Raw genomic sequence first — 19,920 nt, 5'->3', positions numbered from 1 at the left:
AGCGGCCGCCGCCGGCAGCGCCCGGCCGCGCGACGGCGGCGAGGCCGGCCGCGAATCGACTCGCTGCGAGGCGGCGGCGGCGAGCGGGCGCCGGGCGGCTCGTCCATCCCGCCGCCGCTGGCGTCGCCCGAGGATTCGCCCCGCGGGACTCTGCCCCGGGCGGGCGGTGACAGCCGAGCCGGGGCAGCCCCGCCGCCGCCCTCGGTCTCCCGCCGGCCCCGAACGTCACCGAGGTGAGTGGCGGGCGGTGGGCGCCGCGGGTTCCGCTTTCCGGCCCGCGCGGGGGGAAGCGCGGGGCGAGCGCCGCGTGCTGGGCTGCAGCCTGCCCTCTCAGCCTTCCTCTCTCCCTGCCGGCCTCCCACCGGCGTGGCTGCCCCGCGGCGGGCGGCGGCCCGGCCCTGCTCCGCTCTGGCCGTGAGGGGCCGTTACGTAACTGGGCAGCGTTTGGGGCGCTCAGCCTCGTTCTCTTTCCTTGAGCCGGAGAGGATCGAGGCAAAGCGAGGATCTCCTGTGAGCGGTGCCCTGAGTAACTTAGTTTTCGCGTAGGGGTATCCGTGTGGCAGCGCTCCTGCCTCTCCTCCCGTTCTGAGAAGCGCTCCTCTCCCGCTGCCCTCCGTCTCTGAACACGGGGTCCCTTCGGTGTCAGCCCGGAGAGCTGTCGATCTGTGGGTGCACGGAGTGAGGTGCGGGAATGGAACCCGATTGCTGCGCGGCGGCTGCTAGGAGAAAGAACTTTTATGGCAACGAGTGGAGTGAGGCGGTATCTCCCGTTTGTGTGAATGGTGTTTGTGAGCTCTACGTGGGCACGGCCAACAGCTGTGCGGAGCAGCAGCAGGCAGTGAACGCCGAGTTCAGGTGCGCTGCTGCTCCTAGATCTGCTCCCTGCAGGGGCAGCGAGCTTGGGGTGCCCCAGGCTCATGGAGCGCCTCAGCACTCGTTTTCCTTGTCAACACAAAGAGCTGCTTATGCTGCAGAAGGCATTTCGCTTCCCAGTGCTTTGCGGTCTCCGTGTGTCTTCCTGTGAGTGGTACTGTGTCAGCATGGAGTGTGCTGTCAGCTCCCCTTGTCTGTAACACGTGCGCACAGCAGAGAGAGGTGTTTCCCAAGTGGTGTGGTGTCCCTGGACAGTGGCAGGGGCATCACTCGGCAAGGACACCGGCAGCGAGCCAGCCTTGCAATGAAGGTGGCGGTGACAGCAGTGGGGCTGCTGCTGGGTGCTGCTTGGCTTCCCACAGCCCTGAGCTGTGTGAGCAGAGCCGCCTGGTTCCTCAGTTCAGAGCGCAGCACCCAGTGACATTACTGAAAGTCACGGAGATGTGGTGGCGGTGCCATGTGATGGGCGTTGCGGAGCCCAGTGGCACCGAGGGGTGCTGCTCCACTTCTGCTATGCAGCGCATCCCTCTCCTGGGTAAGGTGGGCTGAATCTGCCTCAGGCATGGGAGGTGAAGGGCGGTGCTGCATAGATGAGGTGCTGCTTCAGCCCTGCTGGCATCCTGTCCGGAGAGCTTCCCCACTGCTGGTGCTGCCCTTCCTATTCTGTGTGTCTGTAGGTAGCACTGCGTGTTGGCTTTGAACTTCTGTGTTTTCCTGTCTTCTCTCTCCAGTGCTCCTGTAAGCCCCACTTGGGACAGAGGTTTGATTCACAAGGGGTCCTGCTGCTGTCCCTGCCTGTTGCTTTGTGTGACCTGCATACAAAGCCTTTGCGATGTAGGTTACCTTACAGTGCCTTCTGAGGGTTGGAGTGATACCTCTGAGCGTGGGGCTTCATAGTGCTTATAAACAGATCTCTCTGAACAAGAGTTCTGGAATTCTTTTATTTGGGAATCTCGCTAGTGACGTGCTTTAGACCAAGTTATACTGTAGGTTTCCCATTGTAGTTCATGTTACTCTTTATGACCTTGACTTCTGGCGTTAGTCTGTAAGTTGAAGACCATCCTTTCCCCCACCAGCAGGCCCCATGGGTGCTTGTAGCACTGGGGCTGTGCAGTGGAGCTACTCAGCATCCCTGTGGCTGCAGGCCTGTGGCAGGTCATGAGTGGATTGCTGAATGCTTCCTGCTGTGGGCCTCACACTGGTGCTCTTGGCTATAACGACACACAGCAGCAATGACTATGAAAGTGTAGTTATGCACTGTGTCAAAAAAGCATGGTTCTGAAGGGTCTGCTTCCCACTTGCACCGAATGGCATCTTAATTTTTGAAGTGTAAGCTGTTTCTGTTCTGGCTAATGAGTGATTTGTATTTTTCGTGTCCTGCTTTGTTATTTATATTAGCAGTAATAATTTCTAACCTCTTCATCTAAGATTCTTCAGACATGTGGTATAAAATGAGAGCAGCCTTTCTCAGGTAATGGCTGAGAGTGAACAAGTAGCTTTATGAAGGTATTACAATCCTGCCAGTGCTTGCCACTGCTCCTCTTGCATCTGAGTGTTTTTCATTTTCAGCAGCTATGCTCATACTGAGCAGAAATGTTCCTGGAATTTCCCAGGGATGCTTACAACCTTCTGGTTTATACTAAGTGTACTTCACTACTGAGTTGCTCACCATAGTAGCAATTGTCTGATTTTCATCTCCAAATCTGCATTTCTGAACGCTGAGTTATATCTGCCATGGTGTCACTTGTGCACTGAGGCAGATTAGCCTCTGGTTAATTGCATTTTCAGTCTCCTGTCATTGATGAAACCACCCTGACTGTTAGCATTTCTACTTTTCAGATCTTTAAACAGTGCCCTTAAGTGCAGCCTGCTCTGTGGATCCCTGGAGCATCCTACTGCTAGCCTTCTGCAGAGCTGAATTTTGCCTCCGTCTAACCTTCCTGCTTCTTAGCTAGGAATAAAAATCTTTAAAGCCAAATGTCACAGGAATCTGCAAAATACATCTGCAGTGTTGTGATCATGGCTTTTACTCCCCTTGAGCACCATATCCATTCTTGAGAATAGTATGCTAAATTTAACATCCCCAAATAAAATGTTTTAACTGTGTGCCTGTCTTAAAAGCATTTTGACACCATCTTCCTCTAATTCCAGAAGAGCATTTTCCCTTTTTTACAATCCTTCTAGTGAGCTTAGTCCATTATGTGAAGTCAGCCCATCATAAAAATCAATGTAATTGATATACTTTTAGCTAATGTATTAAAGAGCTGGCTAACTGCTCTATTACTCACTTTTTGATTGTTTAAATATGGTTTTGCACTATGAAATACGGATATTTGTAAGGGGCATTTACTTTCAATTACATTAGAAGCTTGTGACTTTGGACGCTGCATAAATACCTTGCATGTGTGCTGCTGTGCGAAGCCCCAGCTCCTTGAGGTGCAGTCCATTCTGGGATGAGCTTGAGTTCTGGAACTCTGCAGGTTACTGAGTGGCAGTTCTTGGTTTCTCACAGGGAGATGACTTGTTTTCTTGTTGTTTGAAGAGCCAGAGGAGATGAGCTGTCAAATTGTTATGACCTCACTTGTCAGTGAAAGCCAGTGTGCGTGGAGACCTGGTTGGTTCAGAAAAGGTGCCCTTGGCCAGGTGATTTCTGTAGGTCATCTCACTGGACTTCTGTAAACAAGAGCTTTATTTTCAAGCTTTAAATAAAATCCTTTTTTATTTTTTACCTTTAAATGGTAGGTAACTATGCTGTGGAATGATCTACTTTAAAACTTTTCTTTTTTTCCCCTGAGGTATTTGGTTTTGGTAGTACCTGGATAGAGCTTTGTAGTGTTTTTTCTTTTCTTTTTTTTTTTTCTTTTTTTTTTTCCCACAATTTGAACGGGTTTTTAATAGCCACTGCAACTCTCGCTGATGCTTTCAGCTTTTGTACTCTTTCTTTGTTATCAGATCTTACCCAACAATTAGCACATGTATAGAGGTGGGCTATATTCTACTTGGTCTGGTGCTCAAGTCTGTGTTTATTTCCCAGGAAGAGGTTAGGTTTGCAAAGAGAGGAAGCATCAGCAGCTCAGACAATACAGAGCTGATGTCCTATTGTACAGCTGTTGTGAAACTCATCCTCAGCTAAGGAGGAAAGTGTTTCTGTACATCTTTCTGTGCCATGCTGGCATCAACTTTCGGGAGCTTTGCTCTGCTAGAAAACTTCCCAAGAAGCTAAGTCAGCTGCTGTGCTGCTGCTGCCCAGCTGAAAGAGAGTTGGCTTCCTTTGGCTCTGCTGTCCGACAGCTCTAGTCTTGCTTTCTGAATCTTTGTTCTGTAAATTGCAAATCAATGTATTAGAAGGTCTCCCTTGCTTTCGTTAGTGCTGTGCATTCACTGGTTAAGCTACACAAGCAATGTGATTTTTTTTTTTAGTGGGATTTCTTACCGTGGTTAAACTCTTAGCATATGTGGGACATGTAGTATTTTGTGTTCAGTTCCAGTAGTTCCTCACATAAGAGAATCCCTGAAGTCATGTGACAAAACTTGTCCTCCAAGTTACATGGATCTGCTGAGTTGGTGTGATGCTCAAGCTGTCTCTGAAAACTCCCTGGAGGCAAGTAAGAGGCTGTGTTGTGGTCTTGCACTTCTTTGTGCTGGAAGAGAATCCCAGATTCTGTTGATGTGTCCCAGCAGCCGCAGCCATTATTGCAGTGCTAAGTACCCCATGTTAGGTGGTTCTGCAAAAAGGAGTGCTAGCCTCATTTCGCAGGCACAGTGTGGTTAAGGCCTGCAGAATCTGCGGAATTTCAATCTGTTTACTTTTCTGCAGCCACAGCTCATCATTATCTTTCTCTGTGCCATCTGAGGCTTCTCTGTATGTGTTAGTAATACTTGAGAGCAGTTTGAGAATGGCAAGACAGGATTGCACTGAGAATTAGAAAGCGATGATAGTGGGATCTTTATGGGGGGAGGGAAGCAGGTTTTAGTTGTTTGGAAGGTTCTGCAAGAAGCATACCCAAGGAGAAGAACATTAGTAACAGGTTGAAGTAGACTATCAACAGGTAGAGGGAGATTTGGAAGTGCTCCTGTAGCCAAGGGAAGCAGCTGACTGAAAAGGAGAATGAAAAAGTTGAGCAAATGACCCTGGACCTCCATAAGGAGAAAGGTATCTATTAGTGGCCTTCATCCGGTGTCTCCACAGCAGGACTCTGAAATGAGTTTAACCGTAGCAGCCCAAATGAGCACTGACTGAAAGCTAGAATAAAATATCTCCCACCCCTGCCACAAGTGGATGACTACTTGATGTAATTTTGTGTGGCCATTTCTTAGCTGTGCTAGCTGGTATTATGCAACAGACTTCTGGATCTTGAGGTGGTTCCAGTGCAAATTAGTTGTAGGCTAAATATGAGTGGTCTGAGTTGTGCTTTCACTCGTGTTCAGCAGTTTGATTACCATTATGAATAAACAGTATGGAGAACAGCCTGTAATCGTGCATCTGTGCCCTGTTTGTGACATTTCTACACTAAGTGCATCAAAGAGCCAATGTTCAGCATAGGGGCACTTTTAAAGCATCTTTAAGGACTCGTTTAAGTTAAAATTGAAGTAATGAATTTATTTAATTTTCAGTTCATTATGTGCTTAAAGTAATTGGAATCGATACACTTCTCAAACAATGAAGCTGAATTCTAATTCCGAAGGTAGAACTCAGCTTTGACTGTTATCTCCAGGCAGCACTTCTGTAAGAGATGAGTCAGTTGATGCTGGCTGGGATGCTGCTTGGAGTGTCCTGTTTGTGAATTACTGACTGTTAAGGGCACGTTTCTGCAGAACTGTGTTTTTTTTTTTTGTTTTTTTTTTTTCTTTTAAAACCATTTTGTGGCTTTGAACTCTAATGTCTACAGTGTCATGTGAGTGAGGAGATTGTCTGTTGTCTTTATCTCTGAGAAACAGCTGAAGACAGCGTGCCAGAGCAGTCCTGTACTGGAGTGGGATTTGGAATAATGGGATTACTCAACCAGAACGCCAACGGAAACAGTGGGTCTTTGTTCTTGCCTTTTCCAATACCTTCTTGTGTGTTTTTCTGTATGGCTCACAGATCCAAAGTTTACTAATTTAAGTACATGTACATTATAGTACATGTACAATACATTAAGTAATGTATTTCTTAAAAGTTTAGTAAACCTTTTTTCAGTTTTCAAATCCTGGAGACAGTGTGAAGTTCTACTACTTCAAGTGAAGAGAGATACTACAGCTGAAGTACATTTATTTGAAATAAATATCTCAGGAAAAATGGAACTGCCACAGAAAGCTCTTTGCCTGCAGAGAGGAGTTGTAAAATTGAAGTCCTTTTTCAAACTGACATTTCCGACTCTTTGATTTTTAAGGAAGATTTCCTAAACTGAAAGTCTGGGAAACAGCATGCAGAGTACTGAGTCGTGCGGTTCAGTGATGTTGGAGAGCAGGAAGGGACAGTGCCACTTCCAGGAGCCATGTAGGCTAAAATGATGTATGCTGTACATCTTCCTACAAATTCTGACAGGCCTTTAGGCTCTTACCACAGCTTGCCACTTGCTCCAGTGCCAAGTACTTTGTGTTATCATTTCATGTGTTTAAAAAAAAAAAAAGTTACAGAGAGGATGAAGAAGTATGCTAGGTTAGACTTCTATTTGCTTTGGACTTAGTTTTGATCTCAGTATCTGGCCTCTTCAAAGAATGAGCTGCTGGCTGATAACGTTTTGGAAAAGTGCTGTAATATAGCTGTATTAGGGCAACTCCAAGCTGCTCAGTGGTTTCCTTTCTTCAACTTCTGCTGGGGTTTATTTGGGCACTGAAGTGAATATGGAGAACAACGTGATAGAAAGGATGCGCTGGAATCCTTTTTTCATTGTAAAAGCTCAAGTTTCCTGCTAAAGCACAACAGAGTGGAGCAGCTGCTGGTAGGTTAGATGGCATACTCATCCAAATGATTTTCTTTCAGTTTCAAGTTAGTTCTAACGCATCTTATCACTGATTTTATGAATGTTGGACTAAAATATTTTCAAAGGGCACAGATCTGCATGAGGACTGCTTTGGCTATGTGTAGTCCCAGAAGTAAGTGGTTGTTAATCTATCCTTCAAAATAGCAATGATGGGCTTAAGGAATATTGATCGTATTATGTTAGAAAAATGTGTTTGTTGTAGGTTTTACATGTGTTTGATGTTCAGCTGTGACTAGACATGTGGAACTGCTAGAAACTGCATTAATATTTTAACACTTCTTAAGATCATTTGTATGTTTCTTATTGAAATACTTTGTTGTACAAAATGTTGCTTTAAAGAATGAGGCAAAGTTTGTACTGAGACTGTCCAGCAGCACCAACAGACTACCTCAGAAGATATTAAATAATCCATCACATCTTCTGAAAGTATGGTTGGAAGAAAGATATCTAAATGCAGTACAGGAGAATTGGAGTTGAATGTGATGGAAGCATCCGAAAAATCTTAAATACTTAAAATACAAATGGTTGAAATGTTGAAAGGTGGAGGGTTTTTTTTTTTTTTTTTTTAGTTTTTATTTTTGTTGATGTTACATATTCAAGCACTATTTCTCATGATTTTGCTATGGTGTCATCTAATAGAAAGAAAAAGGGTGTTAAAACTCATTATGAACGATTCAATGAGTCTGGTGAGTAAGCAGAACTGTTTAAATCACTAGCTAAGGCAAGATTCACCTTCTATATGAAGGTCCAACATGAAACTTTTATCTATCAGAAAGTGCTAATTATGCTGTATGCCTAGTTTTTCATTGCTGTGGCAAATCATAAGAACTTTTATGTTTCTAGTAGTGAACTTTAAAATAATATATGGTAGCTTGAGGTTTTTTAGGTATTATTGGGTATTTATTATTGGGTATTTATACATTGAATCTGCTAAATCTTAAAAACAAAACAAACAAACAAAAAAAAAAACGCACAGAAAACCGAGGCCCTTGTTTTTAAGTGCAATTTCTTTTCTTTCTTTGCTAATGTTTCGTTCTCTTTAGGAGCTTCTGCATCTTGCGGAGTTGTCGAATCACATATTTTAGTTTGTCTTTCCATATCCAGGAAACGAATCACTTTGCTACAACCAGTTAGGGCTTGAAATCTGCTGTGTGAGAGAAACCAATTGTCCCAGTTTCAGCTGTGATCTAATTCACAGAAATACAATAATATATAATTTTTGTGTTCTGGATTATATCCTAGATTTCTTACACTGCTTTAGACATCTTGACTATTCCTTTTTTTCCCACAAATTGTGCTTTTCCAAACACTGAGGACTCGAGGCTGAAACAATAGTTCCTCTGCATTTCATGAGCGTTATGTATATTTGAAAGATATCTAAAGACTTTTTTTAAACCACATTTTTCTCTTTGTTGAAAATGTCATAAAACTTCTCAAGTTCTACTAGGAAAACAATGACTTTTATTTCTTTGGAGCATACCTCGCGTTATTTTCGCTGGAGTTAATGAATAGCACTGAGTTGCAGTCACTATTCTGCACTAATCCGCTGGTGTTTTTAAACAAAGAAACCACAATGGGATGTTTTCTTTTATTAAGTGAACAGCCTTTCATTATTGTTGCTTCTGTACAGAAGAGCCCAGACTTCAATAGCATTCAAGCCAGGCTCTCGTTTCTAAATCAAATCTTTGACCTTGGTATCTTCATAGCTAAACTTTAAACGTTGAGACTGTAAATATGCTTGATGCCATCTTTCTTATAATCAGACCATCTTTTGTTGAGGAGGCTAATGAAATTGTGATTCACTACCATTCCTGCCCACAGAGGTGGGCTGTACAATCTATTTCTATGGAGCAGAAACGAACAATTGCTTGTTATTTTAAGAGACCGCTGCTGTATCGATCACTTGTAACTCATGCTGGCTAATTGTTAGTTGGAAGCAATTCTTATCAGCTACTGTTGGAGCATATCAGCTCAACGATTTTCAATAACTTGTGATTTCTCCTCGCCCATTCGTGGGGGTCTGTAATGTGTGGTTGAATGTATTGTTAATTTTTATTCAGAAGGATGTGGATTTAATACTGGGTGTAGAGAAATGTATCTGAAAGAAATTAAAATAAAAGGTTTTTTGTTTGTCTTTTGAAATCTAGTTTGATCCATCTTAGACCTGGCTATTTGAAAATGAGCTCAGTGGCTTTTGGAAAATCATCGCTTTTTAAATGTAATTTGACATTCTCAGGGAGGTGAAAAAGATAGGAGAGGGGGAAAAAAAAAAGAGTAAAAATTACCTTAAAGCCAAGTTATGGAGAGTGCATTTTACTGTACTGAGCACATTCAGAAAATACATGGTGTCTTATATTGTTTATACAAGCTCTTGACATAGCCTGCGATATTTTCCATGTATTCGGAATGACCTGATGAGTTCTTTTGTGTTTTAAAAACATATTAAGTCATTATTACATAAAAGTAAAGATATGGTGGGAGAGGGAGCTGATACTCACATGCGAGAAAAGTGGTGATAGGCTTCACTTGAAGCAAGTTGAAAACAATCTATGGCTGTCTGCACTGAAGAGGAAATGTCACTTGGACCTCTGCATTCAGCTCTTTTGTTTGAGTAACTCCAAGTCTCACTCTTCCTTTTTGGAGAAGAAAGGATTAATTTGGCTCTTTGGTGGTGGCTATAACTGCTACAATTACTTTGGCATCACAAAACTTCTGTGCTGAGCAGTCGCTTTAAGGCAAAGCAGGAGAAACTTTAGCCAGTCTTATGCAAACAGTTGTTGAAGAATCATCTTCCTTTTCCATAAAGATTATTTGTTTCAGCTGGGGGAAATAAAATCAAGTATTTATAAATAAAAGGTTGAATCTTTGTAGAACAACGTTACTGAAATTACTGAAAATTCTTGAAACTTACGAAGTCTGCTGTGTATAGGTTGGGAAGGCAGTCAGAAGAGTCTTGATATCATAAAACCGTATGTCTGAAAGACTTTACCTACTGTAAATGAAGGCTTTTGGAGAAAACACTGCTCTAAATGCAGCCAACAAAGGCTGCTTTTCTGGTGTTGGTCTTTCAAGAGGGGATAATTAAAGAACAAACTTTAATACAGGAAAAAGATTGAAAAAAATGTGAAGGCACTTGTTTTGGCTGCATCTATGTGCGTTCAATGTATAGTCCTCAAGTGACGGAAGGGAATGTTTCCCTAGCCCTATACTAGTGTTGGTTGGACATTAGAGAAGCTGCAAGCAAAGAACTTTTTTCTTGTCACATGTCTAATAAAGTAACTACATACTTTGTGCTGTTTCTTGTAAAAACACAACAGTTCTTGATGAATGCTTGCCCCGTCAAGGCATCAAAATTTCTTTGGCAGGAGAAGAGTTGCCATTTGCACTTTGATCTCACCTTCAGTCCTTCACTGGTTTTCCCCCATGGGCTCTCACCCTTGGTTTGTTAGGCTGCTTTTAGTCACAGTAAGAGAGCAAAAGTCCCACAGATAGCAAGTAGACAGGAATTTGGATAAAATTGGTACTGATGCAGAAGAAAGTAGCGTTAATGCTCTGTAAAGAGGCTGTGGGTTTTAAGCACGAGGGTTGCCTGTTTGCCTGTTGGTTTTTTTCTTGTTTTTTTTTTTTTCTTTTTTTTTTTTTTTTTTTTTTTTTCATGGGTTGGTGGTTCACCAGTGAATACTTTTACGTTTAGGCTGACTGGATGGTATATATAAACCTCCGAACAAACCATGGCATGTGAGAGAGATGATAGCGTTGTGTGGGGAATGGAGGTTTTGAGAACTGGGGAATAAAGAGAGCTCTTAAGGGCTGGCATCAAGATGGTGAGGTTATTGCTGATGACTGTGGGAGAGTAGATCACTAGTTCTGCTTTTCAGAAGGTAGGATAGCTTGCTTTAGCAAGGGCTGCTTGCAGGTGGACTCGTTTGTTTCTAAGCATCAACATTCCATGAGATGCTTTTCAGTTTGCTGCTGCTTTTACTGCAGCTGGTCCTTTTAAATTTGCAACAAAACCTACAAAGCTGGCCAGCTGCTGCTACAGACGAGGTTTTCTAGAAGAATATGGTCCTACAACTTAAGTCACTTGGCTTATGTTAATGAATAGTTGGTAATGTTTGTTCTCTCCAGCACAGAGCTTTCATAGCTTTCTTATGAACTTACTGAAAACGTGTATGTATAAATGGGGTTTGTTTGGATTTTGCTCTTTGAAAAGAGATTTTGCTTATACAGTATCTGTTTGGTAGGTATCTCCGTTTGTTCTTCTCTTGAAGAAACAAAGAACAGCAGGAAAGCATACTGTAGGCAAGATGAAGATAAGATTAATGTACTATGCATACGTGTGAAGTATGTAAGATGATGCAATTAAGGGAGTGTAATCATCTGGATTTTTCTGAATATCACGAGGAAAAGAAGTGACCAAAGTTCAATTCACTGTGCTAGCATTTCCTCCATTACAGTTAAACCATGCCTTGCTGCAGTAGAAGGTTTACTTCTTACTTTACTTCTTACCTGTGGCAGCTACTTATACACACTGCTTTGTTGAAGGCTACTTCAAAAAAGTAGATCGCTTCAAGTAAATGTTTGAAGCGAGAAAAATTAGGACTGGGTGTCCTAAGTGATGTTATCATTTTTAAATGATTAAAAGTGAATGGGAGAGCGGGCAGTTACAGACTTTGGTAACATCTGCACAGCTTTGAAGCGAGATCTCTGTGAGAAGGTCCCACTGATGAGCCTAAAGCTACGATCTCTGATCTCTGCCCTGGGCATTGTGAAAGAAGCAGTGACATTTCCCTGCTCAACTTGTTAGTTTACTGCAACTGCTTAACATTGTTGGGGGGACTCCGTTTTAATGCGTTGCCTGAGGGGAGCAAGTAGCAGCTCCAAGTATAAGTGAATAGAAGCTAGGCAACAGAAGATCAGTAAGGAAGGGGAAGCAGAAGAGTTGGAAGAGAATAAAATATAGATTCCTTGCTCTTGAGAATAACAGAAAAACTGGTTAAATGGCCAAATGGTATCTCACTAGCTGTTTTGACTAATAGTGACAGCTATGGTTGTGCAGCAAACTAATTAGTAAAAGAATTTGCAAATCCCAGAACTATTATTAGGCTATAGAAGTAATGACTGTGGGGAGAATCTCCCTATTGGTAGATAATTTTTGACTGGTATGTTTAACCTGTCTAGCCAGTTTCAGATAGGAAAAAATCAGTTTGACCTCCTTTCTTGCCCCCTCTTGACTCACTGACAAAAGACTAAATGTTCTTCACCTTTCAGTGCTTGCTTGCTTTCTGGGAAACAAAGAATTGAAGCAATTGCTCTAAACACTGGAGAATTGGATGTAATTCAGGCTGAAGTTAGCTGCAGTTTTCAGGAAAATATCAATGGAATCTTTACATGAAATAGGAGGGACTTGCATACTCCAATAAAACGTACTACCAGCATATCCTGCACTTTGGTTTACAGCATGGGGTGCACTGTTACAGCACTGAGGTGGGCTGGACTAATCTTCGAAGAGGTGGATGAGATTGTTGATGTGCCTGGATAAGATAGGGCATCTCTTTAGCAAAATAGTACTTGTTAGTTTAGACCAGACAGACAAGGTAATTATATAAGAAACTAAATTGGCACATTCTCTAAATACTTTTCTGTTTTTTGTTGTGTGTGCTGAAGATATGACTGAGTTTTAGTCTTCTGGGATGTTATTTACTGCATTCATTCTTGATAAGTAGAATGTTGTTAAAATGGTATAAAAATACAATTGAATATTCTGTTCTGTATTCTTTTTTTTTTTTTTTTTTTTCCTAGGGATATGGAAGGTTGATAAAGCTATTGCTGTGTTATATTTCATCATCTTTTTATTTAGAGTTGGTTCAGAACTTACTTTCTTGAAGTGTGGAACACTTTTTGATGCACATCTGAGAACAATGCTGACAAATCAGTGGTTTGAGTATACTTGGTTTGTAGAACACTTCAGCTTGCAAAGTAAATAACTGTCCTCAGCATTTGCTATTTTTTTTTGGAAGCTGGTAGAGCACTTGAGCTGCTACTGAAGTTGGCTCTTAGTAATTTTATATCCAAGTAATTCAAGGCTAAATATTCATGCATTGTACCATGGAAATCCAGCCTAGGTATTTTGATGAGTAGACTTCTGTTTTGTTGGGAGCCTTACTTAAGGCTAATTGCAAGCCTCAAATTTTCAGCTGCAGATGAGGGTCTTAAAAATGCTTTTTCAGCTGGCTTTGCTTCTCTGGTTACTAATGATGATTTGGATGTGAGTCTCTTTAAAAAAATTGAGTACATTTTCTGATGTGTCCGAAAGGTTAGTTGATCGTTTCCATGTGAGCCTGTGTTAAGAAGTGGTTTGTGTATCTTCTTTTGTCTAATGGTTGAACTGAAATGCCACTGAGTTGGAAGGCTTTGTCTTGGTGCACCATGAGGCACTCGAAATTTTGGGGTATGTCCTGCTTGCTTTTCTTGATGTCATCCTAAGCATTTTGGACTAAGTGGTTTAAGACAGTACATCCAAAGATTTCCCCATCTTTCTGAAGAAGTTAAGAACACTACAGTAAACAGACATAGAGCGTTCATATTTACATTGTTTCTTATTTAGCTATATTTATAAGAGGTGTTGTCTTTAATTTGTGCGCTTGCTGAGGTGTTCTATGGTATAACATACCTGCTATCAAATGTTCAGGTGTATTTTTTCTGCAAGTCATCTTTCGTTCTGTCTCATCTTCCCATATGAAATAGCATGTACCTAGCCTAGTGCCTAGTACCTAACCTAGTCTCAAAGCTTTGGTTACTTTATCTTGAGTGTCCTCAGTTTTGAGGGCGGATTTGAAACTTAGACATCCTGCATGTTTTCACATTGCAACCTAGCTTTTGCTGTACTCCAGGACAAGCTTCCATGTGGGTTGTTCTGATTGCATCCATTCGCAGAACGTTCAAACAAAAAATATTCCTTAGCCTTGAACAAGCCTGGTGTGTTGGTGAAGCAAGTGTTTATACAACTGATGTCTTTCCAGTTATGGAAAATGCAAAGTGGTTGGGTTTGTCAGAACAGCTGCTGAAGGTGAAACTGCTAGGTGAAGCTGCTAGCAGTGAAAGTTTCTCAGAATCTGAAGCAGTCTACCAGGTAACAGATCAGTAATCCTTCCCTCTTGCTGTTGTGATGTAATTCACAGTGTTTCTGGTCCATAGCAGCCACCAAAGGGCATTTAAATCACCGTGGAAATTGGAATAACTGGAAAACAAAGAATTGGAGAAATAGGGGAGAATTACCAAGCAACAGCCTTGTTTAAATGTAATTCAGTAGCAATGGCAGATTGTGAAACTGAAGAAGCTGCTGCTGAAATGAACAGTCTTTCCTCTTTCTTTTACCTGGCTGTTCTTTCCCCTCTTTTGGTTGTGACATAGATTGTAACTGTTTCTGGACTACAGTTCATCTCTGTGTTAAATTGGCTTTAACCTGTGTCTAGATGTAGCAGGGTCTGAGAAGTGTTTGAGTACAGTGGGACATATTGTTGTTTTCCTTGAGCTTTTTAGTGTTCCTGTTTCTTGATTTTCAGCACGATGTGTATGTAAACTGCATACTTCTCTTCCTGGTTACTGGAGTATCTCTTGGGCTTGTGCACATATTAAAAATATAGAAATGAGAGGCACTGCAAACAGCTGGCTAGCTCAGCAATTAGTGAACAGAGGGAAATGCACTATTTCTAGGAAGGAACTTAAAGATGTACAGCACGATTTTGGGAAACTGCGTGCTGGATTGCAGCACTGCCAAAGGCTGCATTGAAACAGCAGTGCTTTTTTTAGAAGGGCTACTTCATGGGTTTGTTGTTGCTGTTTCCTTGTCCTTGTGATGACAGTGTTAATAGCTCCCAGCGTTCAGCTGCAGCTACCTGTTACTGGCTGCACAGAGATGGACAGACAAGAAGCTCTGATCAGTGTTACTCAGTGCATCCATTGTTTTTGAAGCATGATAACATTATGTTTCCTGAGTTCCTTTGTGGTAAACAGAACTTCCTGAAAAAGGGACCATTGTCTCACCTGAAGCCAGTAAATGTTTGTCTGCCTGCTTGTGTGTGGAAGAACGGAAAGAATTTATTTCTTTTAAAGTGATCTCCCTGTTTTGCAAATGGGAAGTAATATTCGTTTGTTGGCTCAGCCAAATTTCTGATAGTATTGCATGCGGGAGAACTTTGCTGGGAGGCAGATGAAGATATTTGAAACTGGAGTTTCTGTGGGAGGGTTGGTGTTTGTGTGCATGAAGACATATGCTCACTTAAGCAGTTTGCTGTTTTAGGGCACGTAGACTGCTGCTGTTGACACTGACAGACGGTCTTAGTGGAATTTTTAAAGTCTGGTGGAAGGCAGAAAACCGTTCCTTCTCCGCTCCCATACGTTTCCTTCCCCATGACTTCTTTCACTGAAACACTAAACTTCTCAGAGAACTGGGTCCATGGCCTGGACCTTTTTGTAGGGAGGAGTCTGCCCTATTTCTATGTTCTGTGCACAGAAATTTTTTACAGATGATTTCTTTTTTTCTCAAGACTTACTTCTATGTTCTGTAAACATACTGTTCCTTGAGTTAAAGTCCTAATAAGCGGTTGTGCTGTTTTGGACCTTGGAGTAACAATCTGCTTGTTCACCTCTTGAACAGATGACTAATATTTCCATGACATCCTCAGGGACTAACATTCCAATGTGTGATAATACAGAGCGCCATAAAACCCTGGACAAGAACACTGTTTTCCTTTTCACAACTTCTAATTATATCTTTAAAGTGAAATAGGAAGTATTCTCTTATGAGTCTTTCTGTAGTTAGATTTGGTTCCTAAGTTAGTAAATATATAAACAGCCTTTCGTAGCTATGTGTATAGTCATAAATAACGTGGTTTAGAATGAGTACTCTTTAATACTAATATTTCTCTCGCAGTTAAGTTTAAGAAAGTAGACTTGTCTTTTATGTCAGAGTGCTGGGAGGAATGATTTCTCAGCATGCATGCAGACAATTAGATGTGTGAAGCAGTGGTTTTACACTGGGGACTGTACTGCTTAGTACTCTTCATGAGAAAATATGGTATTGAGATCCTTTGTAAATGTTGAGAAGCACTGTGTAAATTCGGCATTTGCTTATATTGTAGAACTGTGGAATATGGTTAGAACGGGCTCATAATGATTATCGAGTCCAGTTTCTTACTCCACACAGTACCACCTGCAATTTAAACCCTGTCTCATGAGATTCTTGTGATTCCTGTGGCAAAGCAGTTGCTGTTGAGGTCCAAAGTCAGTCTGCAAGAAGTGTGTTGTCTGAAATGTCAGTCAGCCGTCTGCTGCTAGTCCCACCTGAGCACAGGGAGAGCAGGTCCACTGTAAATTGTATTTCCTCGCTCTTCTGTTCGTCCCCAGTGAATGCTTTGTCAGCTGAGGGAGTAGAGGTGCCCTTTGCGTCCTGCGTCCCCTGTATGACTCGGGATTTGCTGGTGGATTTGCAGCACGTGGAACAACGCAGGCAGTGTTCCCGGTGAGCAAGGGAAGGTGCAGAGGAGCTGCCAGCTCCCCACAGCCAACACACGGCTCTTTGTTCATGATCCTGCTGAGAGTAAGCATGCTGCAGGGCCACTGATGCGCTGTGCTTAAGGCTCGTATGCATCAGTGCTGTCAAAATAAACCGTCTGTGCTCATCAGTTTGCTAGCCTTTTGTGTCCTGAAAGTTAAGAAAATCTTCCACTAGCCCCACAAGCTGTAGTGCTGCTCCTGTCGTGAACATAGTTTGTTTCTTCTTGGGCTTTTTGGAGAGCAGCTGTGATAGCTTTTCAGTTACACAATTCTGAGTCAGTACTGTTATAGCTATGAAAATAGTATATCTTAAAATCCAGAGAGATTTGCTAGTAATGACAGTGAGCATGATAGCAGACAGTTTGCTGCGGAGAACAGTAGATTGTCTTGCTTTTTTTTTTCACTTGTGCTTTCCAAGAATGTGGTACTCTCAGCAAAGTGAAAATGAGTGTTGCTATAGTTTTGATTGAGGATGGGAGTGTATTTTCCAGTTGACTTATAAAAAATAATATTTACTTAAAGAAAAAGCCGTGGGCTGGCTCAAGTTGCTTTGAGGCAGTGTCCTCAAACAACAGAAGACAGAGGGCCTGTGAGAGGAGGGCGTTGCTGTGCTATTTGCAAGGCTGTGCTTGCCAGAATGACTGCTTTGTTGGTGAACAGCCTACTGATGACAGCCAAGGAAAGCGAAGGCATCGCTTCAGGTGTCAGCCTGATTGAAGTGACTGCTTCCTTGACAATTTTTTCCAAGTTCTGGGGAAATAAATAGTATGATAGCAGCATGTACTTTACACCTCTTGAAAACATACATGTATTTGTTATTTGCTGATTATAATGTGAATGATGCCAGTGAATCATTTTTTGAAAAATTATGTGCAAGAAGGATGTTTAAATCTATCGAATGAACCTTTTTTAGTGGAAACGATAATTTCTCATGCTATATTAAGTATAGCCACGGAGAATTATAGAATAAAGCCATGGTGCATGTGTTGTATGCTCCGTTTTTGTGTGTGTCATTGGTTGCTTCTCTTAAATACTTGAATGTAATGTGAGAATTTCTTACAAGCAGAAGCTGCTTGGTTGCTGTTTTTTTTCCAAATGCTAAAAATACTCAAAGAACTTCATTTTAAGTCTGTATAGTACTTGCATGCAGGGTTTGAAGCAAAACTTTAGTTTGAGTTATCAGTGTTCCATACCATGTTATGCTGCTACGTATGTATCTGGTACCCTAATATAAGTAGTCCTAACCACTGTGGTGCTGGATGCATTACCTGCATTTTCTGGTGTCCATGATTCCTAACCCACTTCCTCTCTACAGCAGTAGTGTGTACTGATCGTGACTGCTTCCCAATTACTTAGATTTTACATCAAGGAATTAAAAAGGCACAGTGCAGATTCAGCTTGATTTCTCTTTACATTGCAGGTAAGACAGTCTTCTTTTTGCGCAATTTAGGGAAGCAAATTTCAAAGCCTTATTGTGAAGCTCAGAGACACAATCAAACCAACCTAACTGTGTCTGCAACAGGAAGCTTGTGGACTAGAGAAAGCCACATGTAATACTCTGACAGAGCAAGCTGAGGAAATGTAGCCTAGATGTTTTTTTTTTTTTTAAAAAAAAAAAGCTATTTTAAGAAGTGTGTGAAATCATTAGGTTAGCAGAAGCTAATGTTGTTTTTCAGTGGTTCATTTTCAGAAGGGAGAGGATATTCTGTGGGCTTTCTTTCAGAAGTTGTTTCAGTTATTGTTCATGTTCATGAACTGGATAATGAAATTTCAGGACAACTGGCATTGGAGAATAAATGCAGGTGCGTTTAAAGTTGAGATGGCAGTACCAAAGAATCTTGAGTAAAAAAATAGCTTGAAAGGATAGGCTGTGATTAGTAGAATAAGTGAAATGTTTCATGTTTAGGAAAAATTAACATAGAAGAGGGAGAACTGTTGGTGCAGTTCCTTCCAGCCTATCATCCACCCCAGTCTAGGACAAACTGGGTTATGAATTCATGATGCAGCTTTGCTTATAAAGGCAGGGCGGTGTGTGTTTATTGGTCTGAACAGAATGTGGTGCAATCTGTAGAGCAAAACTTCCTGCTGTTGTGCTTATGGGGAGGTGCTGGATCAGTTTTGGCCATTGAACTTCAAGAAAGTTGTAAGCACAGTTAATTTTTCTGGGGATTTAGGAAAGATAGTAAGTGTGGAAAGAATGATTGAATGAATTAGTATTTCTGTAACTCAAAGAAAAGGCTTTAAGCTCGTGTCATGATATCTTAATACTTCCAGAAAGACAGCAGTCAAGCAGTCAGGCTTTGGGTGTCCTGCTGGGTGTGCCTTGGGTCGTCTTGTGAGCCCTTATTCTTCTGGCCCTTTGAAACTTCCCTTTTTTTTTTTTTTTTTTTTTTTTTTTTTTGACATTTACTTTAAAAAAAAAATGTCATGGAAGATCCTCAGCCATTTCTTGTAAAACAGACTGCACCTTTTGTGAATATAGACTTACTTAAATACAGACTGATAGAATAGGTATGTTACCAATATTTTGGGACTTTATTCTCAAATTCAGAGAAAAACTGTGAGTTGAAGCATTTGTCTTTTCTGCTTTGATAAGAAGAAGAAAAAAAAAAAAAGAAACAGTGAAGTATTATCCCCATATTGAAGCAGGTGAAGGAATAATGTTTTAGATTCAGCAGTTGTCAAACATCTTTTATTGACAATCTTAGCTTATCTTATCAAGTATTTCATCCATACTGTCATGTTAAAGTAGTGCTAGCATCTTAATTTTCTTCTCTGTTGTATATGTTTTTGCATTGGAATAGGCAATACAAGAGAGCTATCAGTTTAAACAGATGGAACAACAAACTTGAATAACTTAGAAGGTTAATCTATAATACAACAAATAAGCTCATAATACATGGCATTTATTACCTAAGCATAGACGAGTTACACTTGCATTAAAAACTGGAAAATTTTCTTTCTTGCATCTGTTGAGATGCTTTGTTTACTTTTAAACTGCTTAGAGTTTTCTTCAGACATTGCTGCATTAGCTGAGTGAAGGAGGAGATTGGAGGGAATTGCTTCTTTCAGTGGTGCTAAAATTCTAACGCTTGGAAAGCCTCAGACATCATTTTTCAGGTGTCGCGTTCCAAGAGATATTTGAAAATACATTAGTTTGTAAGGATCAGGGCTGTGTAGATTAATAATGTTCCCTCTCTCTTCCCAAGTTGTCATTATGAACGCTAATGTTTTAACTGTGGGCGAGAGATGAAAGAGTGTAAGAAAAACGACATCTCTGAGTTACAGTATAGCTGGAAAAATGTAGCCCAAATGAGCGATCTGCTAGGGAGCTGCTCGTGTAAATGTGTGCCATGAAGAGGCTGTGTTCTAGCCTTTTTGAGAACAAATCCCAGTTTGCTGTGCTAAGTGTTCATGATTGGATAGAGGGCGACATATATAGAACTCAAAAATAGATAACTGCTTATTTAGGAGGACAGGCAGTCCTCCTACTCAAATCATATCATCTGAAAGGCTACAAAAT

At 41.4% G+C, this 19,920-nt stretch overlaps 1 protein-coding gene across 2 annotated transcripts in view; it reads left to right on the top strand.

Annotated features, from left to right (window-relative positions):
- Positions 1 to 156: 156 nt before the first annotated feature.
- The window catches only part of GALNT1 (polypeptide N-acetylgalactosaminyltransferase 1), a 75,070-nt gene continuing 55,306 nt past the window's right edge, over positions 157 to 19,920 (top strand). Inside the window, exon 1 of one of the 2 annotated variants that reach the window (XM_042868944.1) lies at positions 157 to 233. The gene's annotated coding sequence lies outside the window, so the exon portion shown is untranslated. The remainder of the gene's footprint in view (positions 234 to 19,920) is intronic. The other variant, XM_042868945.1, reaches the window with a different exon arrangement.

This window comes from Lagopus leucura, unplaced genomic scaffold (genome assembly GCF_019238085.1).
Source record: "Lagopus leucura isolate 7727_CA_CO unplaced genomic scaffold, USGS_WTPT01 Super-Scaffold_100002, whole genome shotgun sequence".
NCBI lineage: Eukaryota > Metazoa > Chordata > Aves > Galliformes > Phasianidae > Lagopus > Lagopus leucura.
The sequence above is the reverse complement of the archived record's forward strand: the minus strand, read 5'-3'. Positions and strand labels throughout refer to the sequence as shown.